Genomic DNA, 7,825 nt, shown 5'->3' with positions numbered 1-7,825 from the left:
GTCTGAGTCACCCCCCCCCCCATACAATTCTTTCCCCTATACTTCTGGTGTGAAAGTACGTTGGTTTCAATTCACTGGTCCAGCAACATTTCTGGTTCCCTAACCGGGAATCCAGCAGGTGGATTTGGACCGACAGATTTTGGGGGACTTCCCCATGCCAGGTGCAGCACCCCATGGGGTTTTCCACAATGCTCCTCCCCAGTGCTCGGTCTGACGCCATTCCCTAAGAGCATTCCCGTGTGGGATACATAGAGGGGGTCCCGGGGAATAGGAAAGTCCCTGAGGAATCCTCCCTGGTGGTAACTCACCAAAAGGGGAACGAACAGTAACTGTCCGCCTTTCAGTGGGAGAACTCCCAAAATGAAGCAATCAGACTCAGTTGCCACAAGGCTTCAAGAACTCTCCCACAATCTTTAGTGAGGCACTGGCCAGAGACCTGTCTACCTTTCCTACATAGCAATTTCAGTACACCTTACTGTAATATGTAGATGATTTACTATTAGGCCATGAAACTAGAAAAGGGTATGCTCAGGGAACTGGTATGTTGTTGAAACATCTAGAAAACTGTGGCTATAAAGTCTCTAGAAAGAAGGCACAGTTATGCTAGCAACAAGTGTAGTACCTTGGATTCACTGCAGCAAAAGGCCACCTCTGGAGAAGCTTGGGTCTAGAAAGAAAACAGGTAGATCTATAACCTGCCTGTTCCCAAGACTAGGTGACAGTTGTAAGAATTTTTAGGAGCAGCCAGCTTCTGGCACATCCTGAATTTTGCTGTGCTTGCTAAGTGGAAAGTTCCCCAGGAACAAGTGTTCCAAGCCATCATTGAAAAGCTAATGAGACCACCAGCACTTGGCCTCCCAGACTTAACTAAACCTTTCACTTTGTATGTATCAGAGAGATAACGGGGGGCAGTGGGAGTTTTAACACAGGCTCTGGGGTCATGGACTCACCTGGCTGAATACTTGTCCAAGCAATTAGATGGAGTAGCTAAAGGCTGGTTACCTTGTCTGAGAGCATTAGCAGCCACAGCTCTCTTGTACAAGAAGCAGATTAACTTTAGGACAAACCCTGACAGTGAAAGTACCTCATGCTGTAGTTACCTTAATGAACTCTAAGGGACATCATTGGTTAATGAATGCCAGGCTTACCAAATTCAAAGTCTTTTATTGTATGACAATCCCAGATTAGAAATTACTATGTATAACATGCTCAATCTGGCTACCTTGATCCCTGCCAGTGATGCTCCTTTAGAACATGACTGTCAAGAAGTAATGGAGCAGGTTTACTCCAGTTGCCCAGATTTATGAAATGAAGCTTGGGTAAAGCCTGATTGGACTGTATTTGTAAATGGTAGTAGTTTTACAGATGCCTTTGGTCATCAAAAAGCAGGAAATGCACTAGTTACAGGCAGTGAAGTAATAAAAGTCCCAAAACTTCCGCCTGGAACATCAGCCCCAAAGGCAGATTACAGTACTTACCAGGGCACTGGAATTAAGTAAAGATAAGAGAGTCAATATCTATACTGATTCAAAGTTTGCCTTTTTAATCTTGCATGTACCTGGCGCATTGTTTAAAGAAAAAGGACTGGCTCAGTGCCTGTGGTTCAAGTGGCTGAGGCGCCGCCACATACACCTAAGGTGGTGGGTTCGAATCCAACCCTGGCATGCCAAACAACAATGATGGCTGTAACCAAAAAAATAGCCAGGTGTTGTGGCAGGCGCCTGTGGTGCCAGCTACTTGGGAGGTGGAGGCAGGAGCCCAGGAGTTGGAGGTTGCTGTGAGCTGTGAGGCCACGGGCACTCTACCCAGGGGGACAGCTTGAGGCTCTGTCTCAAAAAAAAAAAAAAAAAAAGAAAAGAAAAAGGACTATTAAACTCAGTTGGAAATGAATCAAATATCACCAAGAAATCTTAAACTTATTAAATGCTATGTGGAGACTTAGTAAGATATCAGTAATTCATTGCAAAGGACATCAAAAGGGACAAGGACATATTATTTTAGGAAATACCAAAGCTGATGCTGAGGCACATTGAGAAGTGGCAAGCCAACATATATCTGCAATTCTATTACCTTGGGTTCCAAATGTAACACCAGTATACAGTAAAAAAAGAATTGGAATGGCTGGCACAAGAGCAAGCATTTGCCATAATTGATGGATGGATACATTTACCAGATGGAAGAACCGTAGTGCCAGAATTATTGGGTACTACTGTGGTGCAGGCTGTGCACGAGTCCACCCAGCTAGGACACTCCACCCTAGAATAACTACTAGGAAAGCATTTCTATATAAAACATCTAGCAAGCCTGGCAAAAACAATAAGTCAATGGTGTGTCACTTGTAGCCAATTTAATACCAAACAAGGCCCCAGTTTGCCACCAGGTATTTAAAGCATAAGAACTATATCCTTTGGAAAAATTCAAGTGGACTTTACTGAAATGCCTCCGAACACAGGAAATAAGTATCTGCTGGTGTTTGTGTTCACTTACTCAGTGTGGGTCAAGGCTTTTCCTACTCAATGTGAAAAATTCAAAGAAATTACACATTTTCTACTTAGAGAAATCATCCCTAGGTATGGCCTGCCTCCTCAAATAGGCTCTGGCAATGAACCTGCTTTTTTTTGTAGCTGACCATCATTCAACAAGACTGCTGCCATACTGAGAATTGACTGGAAACTAAATGCCACCTATAGGCCACAAAGGTAAGGAAAAGTTGAAAGAATGAATAGAACATTGAAGACAAGTATAGGAAAAATATGCCCAGAGTCTAAACTTCAGTAGGTCTAGGCTTTATCATTAGCATTGTTTAAAATTAGATGTACTCTACAAAAAGAACAATATATTCACCTTATGAAATACACTATCATAGACCCCCTTCCATTTTAAGAAATTTACTAGGGACCCTGGCAGAACTGGAAGAAATGGAACTTACTAACCAATTAATGTCATTAGAGAAAATAATGAAAAAGATTTCCAAATGGGTGAATGATAGATATCTTGTTAGTTTATCTCCCCAATTCATCCCTATTCTCCAGATAACTGGGTGTGGATTAAAGAGTGTACTCTAAGCCCACTGAAAGTACAGTGGGGAAGTCCCGACTTGGTGATCCTGTCTACACCTACAGCAGTGAAGGTGGATAGCATTCCTGCCTGGTTACATCACTCACGTGTGAAACCAGCCAGTGATGAGAAGTAGACAGTTCAATGATACCCCTTACCCACCACCTTACCCTGAGAAAACAGACTATAGCCCTGTCCCAGTCACATACTGGGAGCTGACTGGTCTAGGCACAGCACGGCAGAAGCTTGAGGACGAGCATCAGTGGTATGGGACTAATTTTTTGTTTTGGACTTTTTCATTTTTCTTCTTTAGGTGTAAGACATGGTTATGGTTACAAAAATGTATCCAAGAGGTAACCCAAACTGGACAGGCAGTAGAAACTGTTACTGTTTTATTTGTATTATGAATATACAGAAAAGCATGAAGGAACTTACATATATAATGGAATTCAATATCAGGGTACGTGCTCCCTCTATTGGGCCTGCTGTTTGTTACAATCCTTCTGAACCCCTAGAACAGACTAATTTACTATGTGGTATACTGACATACCTGAAAAGATAATAACTCAAGTCATAACTAAAGGAACACCAAAACAGGTATCTTTAACTTGTAACGCATGTCAAGTCTTTAATAACATAACATTTGAAGGAGCATATGTGGATCCGTTTTAGAAAACTCAGTATATTGGCTCAGTGCCCATAGCTCAGTGGTTAGGGCGCTGGCCATATACACCAGGGCTGGCGGGTTTGAACCCGGCCCAGACCTGCTAAACAATAATGACAACTACACCAAAACTATAGCCAAGCAAGGCTCAGTGCCTGTAGCTCATTAGCTAGGGTGCCGGCCACATACACCAGGGCTGGTGGGTTTGAACCCAGCCCAGGCCTGCCAAACAACAATGACAACATCATAAGAAATTTCTGGGCATTGTGGCAGGCACCTGTAGTCCTAGCTACTTGGGAGGCTGAGGCAAGAGAATCAGTTAAGCCCAAGAGTTTGAGGTTGCGGTGAGCTGTGACACCATGGCTCTCTAACAGGGGCAACATAGTGAGACTCTATCTCAAAATATATATATATATACTAAAAAATATATATCACAGACTAGGCACATGTGCAGGATGTATCTACTAGCCATGTATAATTTAGGCTATATGGATTAATCCCAATGACAATGATACTGTACATTTAAAAAAAAAGAAAAGTTCCCTTACTGTGTATACCAGGAAGTTTTTATGCATTAAATAGAAACCCCCCTAAACCATGTAACTTAGAAAATTGGAATCCATTGATACTAAATATAACCAACCCTTCTGACCCTAGATGGGCAAAAGGTTTTTAATCTTATGTTAAAAATAAATGTGCATGGCTTGGCACCTGTAGCTCAGGGGCTAGGCCTGCCAGCCAGCAGGTTTGATTCCAGCCTGAGCCTGCCAAACAATAACTATAGCCAAAAAATAAAAAATTAATAAAAAAAAAATAGCTGGGTGTTGTGGTAGGCACCTGTGGTCCTGGCTACTTGGGAGGCTGAGGCAGGAGAATTACTGAAGCCCAAGAGTTTGAGGTTGCTGTGAGCTGTGATGCCACAGCGCTCTACTGAGGGCAACAAAGTGAGACTCTGTCTCAAACAGCAACAACAAAAAAAGTGCAAGGAAAAAATGGCCATCATGTGTCAATACTGTTTAGCCAGAGAAGGAAGCAACTTCACCATCCCAGTAAGGAAGCTGTCATGTCTAGGCCTGAAAATGTATAATGAAAACGCTAACAGCACCATCTGGTGGAACAAAAACAGAACTGAGCTAAATCCCCTGAATAGATTCCCAAAGCCCTAAAGCCCAAAGCAGCTTGGGACTATTTGGGGATCAGCATCAACTGAGACAGCTCTACCAGGGCTCTACTGCATCTGCAGACACCGGGCCTACATTAATCTTTCTGATATGATGGTACAGAAGTTACCTAGTTAGTATAATCAAGCCTTCCTTTTTCCTAATGCCTCTAAGCAGGCGTCCTCAAACTAGGGCTACATGCAGCCCGCCTAGAACATTTATCCGGCCCACGGGGTGTTTTTGCTGCCGCTGCCTGTTCTGCTTAGCAGCCAACTGGTCCCGGGCCCGCAGTCCGGACCTCCAACGGTCTGAGGGACAGTGAACTGGCCTCCTGTCTAAAAAGTTTGAGGACCCCTGCTCTAGAGACTGGAGAACTGTTAGGATTTCTAGCTTATGCTTCAGGACTGAAAAGACAAAAATGTGATGTGGTAATAAGAGATTAGAGTGACAATGAATAGCCTTCTGAGCAAATAATTCAATATTATGGTCCACACACCTGGGCTGAGGATGAATCATAGAGATACTGAACCCCAATATATATGTTAAATCAGATTAGCCAATTACAGGGAGTATTGGAAACAATAACAAATGAGACCAGCAAAGCCTTATTAACCCTACTAGCCCATAAAGAAACCCAAATGACAAATGCTATTTACCAAAATTGATTATCCCTAGACTGCCTTATGGCAACTGAAAGAGAAGTATGTGGAAAATTCAATTTAACTAACTATTGCTTACAGATCATTAGATGAAGGGTAAGTAATTGGAGATATAACTAAGAAAATGACTAAAATAGTTCATGTACCTGTACAAATGTGGAATAGATTTAACCCAGATTCTTTATTCAATGGATGGCTTTCTAAATTAGGACAATTCAAAACTATAAGTTTTTTCTTTATAATTGAAGGATGTTTACTTTTGCCTTGCCTATTACCTATGCCTGTTAATTTCTCAAAAGCATAGTCTTTACAGTTGTGATCAAAGAAAACGCAGGCAAAGTGTTCATGACTCAGTGTTATCATCAAGTAGCCATAGATATAGATGATGAGTGGAATGACTAATAGGGTCTCAAAGTGGGAAATGAAGAAGGAGAAATAAATCTTAACACTTCACGGTGGTCCTGAGAATGCAGCAGAACAACTGCAGAAGAACTACTTAGGCTCCAAAGATAAGAACTTTATTATTTATTTATTTTTAGAGATAGAGTCTCACTTTATTGCCCTCAGTACACTGCTGTGGCGTCACAGCTCACAGCAACCTCCAACTCCTGGGCTTAGGAGATTCTCTTACCTCAGCCTCCCAAGTAGCTGGGACTACAAGCACCCACCACGACACCCAGTTATTTTTTTTTTAGAGACAGAGTCTCCCTCCATTACCCTCGGTAGAGTGCCATGGTGTCACAGCTAGTTCTTCTGTCTTAGCCTCCCAAGTAGCTGGGACTACAGGCCCCTGCCACAATGCCTACCTATTTTTTGTTGCAGTTTGAACCCGCTACCCTTGGTATATGGGATGGGCGCCCTATTCACTGAGCCACAGGTGCCGCCCAGCACAGCTATTTTTGGTTGCAGTTTGGCTGGGGCTGGGTTCAAACTCACCACCCTCGGTATATAGGGCTGGTGCCCTACCCACTGATCCACAGGGGCCACTGAAAGAACTTGAAAAGAGACATTAAACAAAAATAACCTTGAAAGAGACTATAACAAATAGTATCACTCTGGGTTCTTGAGTAATATAATCATTAACTTTTTTATGACTTTTTCCATCTGCTAACTAAATATTTCCCATGACCTAACATCTGTAACTGTAACTCTGTAACTGTAAATATGTCTTGCTGGAATACTATAAAAGAGCGTTGTGGGAAAGACCTGGGGAGGGGGACCTCATGGCCTGCTGAGTTCCCCTTTCTGGCTAATAAAATTCCTTTCCCTATAATCTTTGGTGAGAGTCTGTTATTTTCTATTTGTCCATCTTGCAAATGTGCTACCTTCGAAGCAGAAAGTAGTCTACACCAAACACTCAAACTGCCTGTGCCTTGTTCTTGGACTTCCCAACCTTGTGAATTTTGAGAAATCAGTTTCTATTGCATATAAATAACCCAGTCTGTGGCATTCTGTGACAGCAGCACAAATAGACTAAGATGCAAAGGTAGTCCTTGACTGGTGTCTGAAAAACTTAGATTTTGCTGGATTTCCACAATTCCTTGTTAAGAGTGGTTCACCCCAGTTTGCTGAAAGTATTTCAAATTGTATGTAAAACAAGCACATTGTACCCATGATTGCATTAATGTACACAGCTATGATTTAATTAAATAAATAAATAAATAAATAGAGTGGTTCACTGTGCTTAACTTATTTGTACTATGTGGTTTACACTACCTACTTTCCTTCTGAGCATCTGGAATTTTGGTACAAACTAGGCAGAGGTTGCCTATGTGACCAGCTAATAGTAAAAAAAAAAAAAAAAAAAAAAAATCTAGGACACTGAACCTCCCCTGAGCTCCCATGGTAGACATTTCAGACCTGTTGTTACAATTCAATGCTGGAAAAAATGTACATTGTGAATGGTTCCATGAGACTCTTAGAAGCGTATGCCTGATTTCTTCTTTATTTCATTCCATAAACATTTTCCCTTTGCTCAATTTACTTTGTATCCTTTTACTGTAAGAAATCATAGTGAGTATAACCACAGAGGGTATCCTGAGTTTTCTTAGCAAATTTAGATCTCATGTGCCATATAACAATATAGAACAATCCTATTTTGAGGCTTTAACTAAAAGAAATTATTATATAGGATTTTTTCAAATTCTTTTTTCTTTAATTTTTTTGAGACAGAGCCTCAAGCTGCTGCCCTGGGGAGAATGCTGTGACATCACAACTTACAGCAACCTCCAACTCCTGGGCTTAAGCGATTCTCTTGCCTCAGCCTCCCAAGTAGCTGGGACTAC

Source organism: Otolemur garnettii, unplaced genomic scaffold (genome assembly GCF_000181295.1).
Source record: "Otolemur garnettii isolate 467f Iridium unplaced genomic scaffold, OtoGar3 scaffold00152, whole genome shotgun sequence".
Classification (NCBI taxonomy): domain Eukaryota; kingdom Metazoa; phylum Chordata; class Mammalia; order Primates; family Galagidae; genus Otolemur; species Otolemur garnettii.
The sequence above is the reverse complement of the archived record's forward strand: the minus strand, read 5'-3'. Positions refer to the sequence as shown.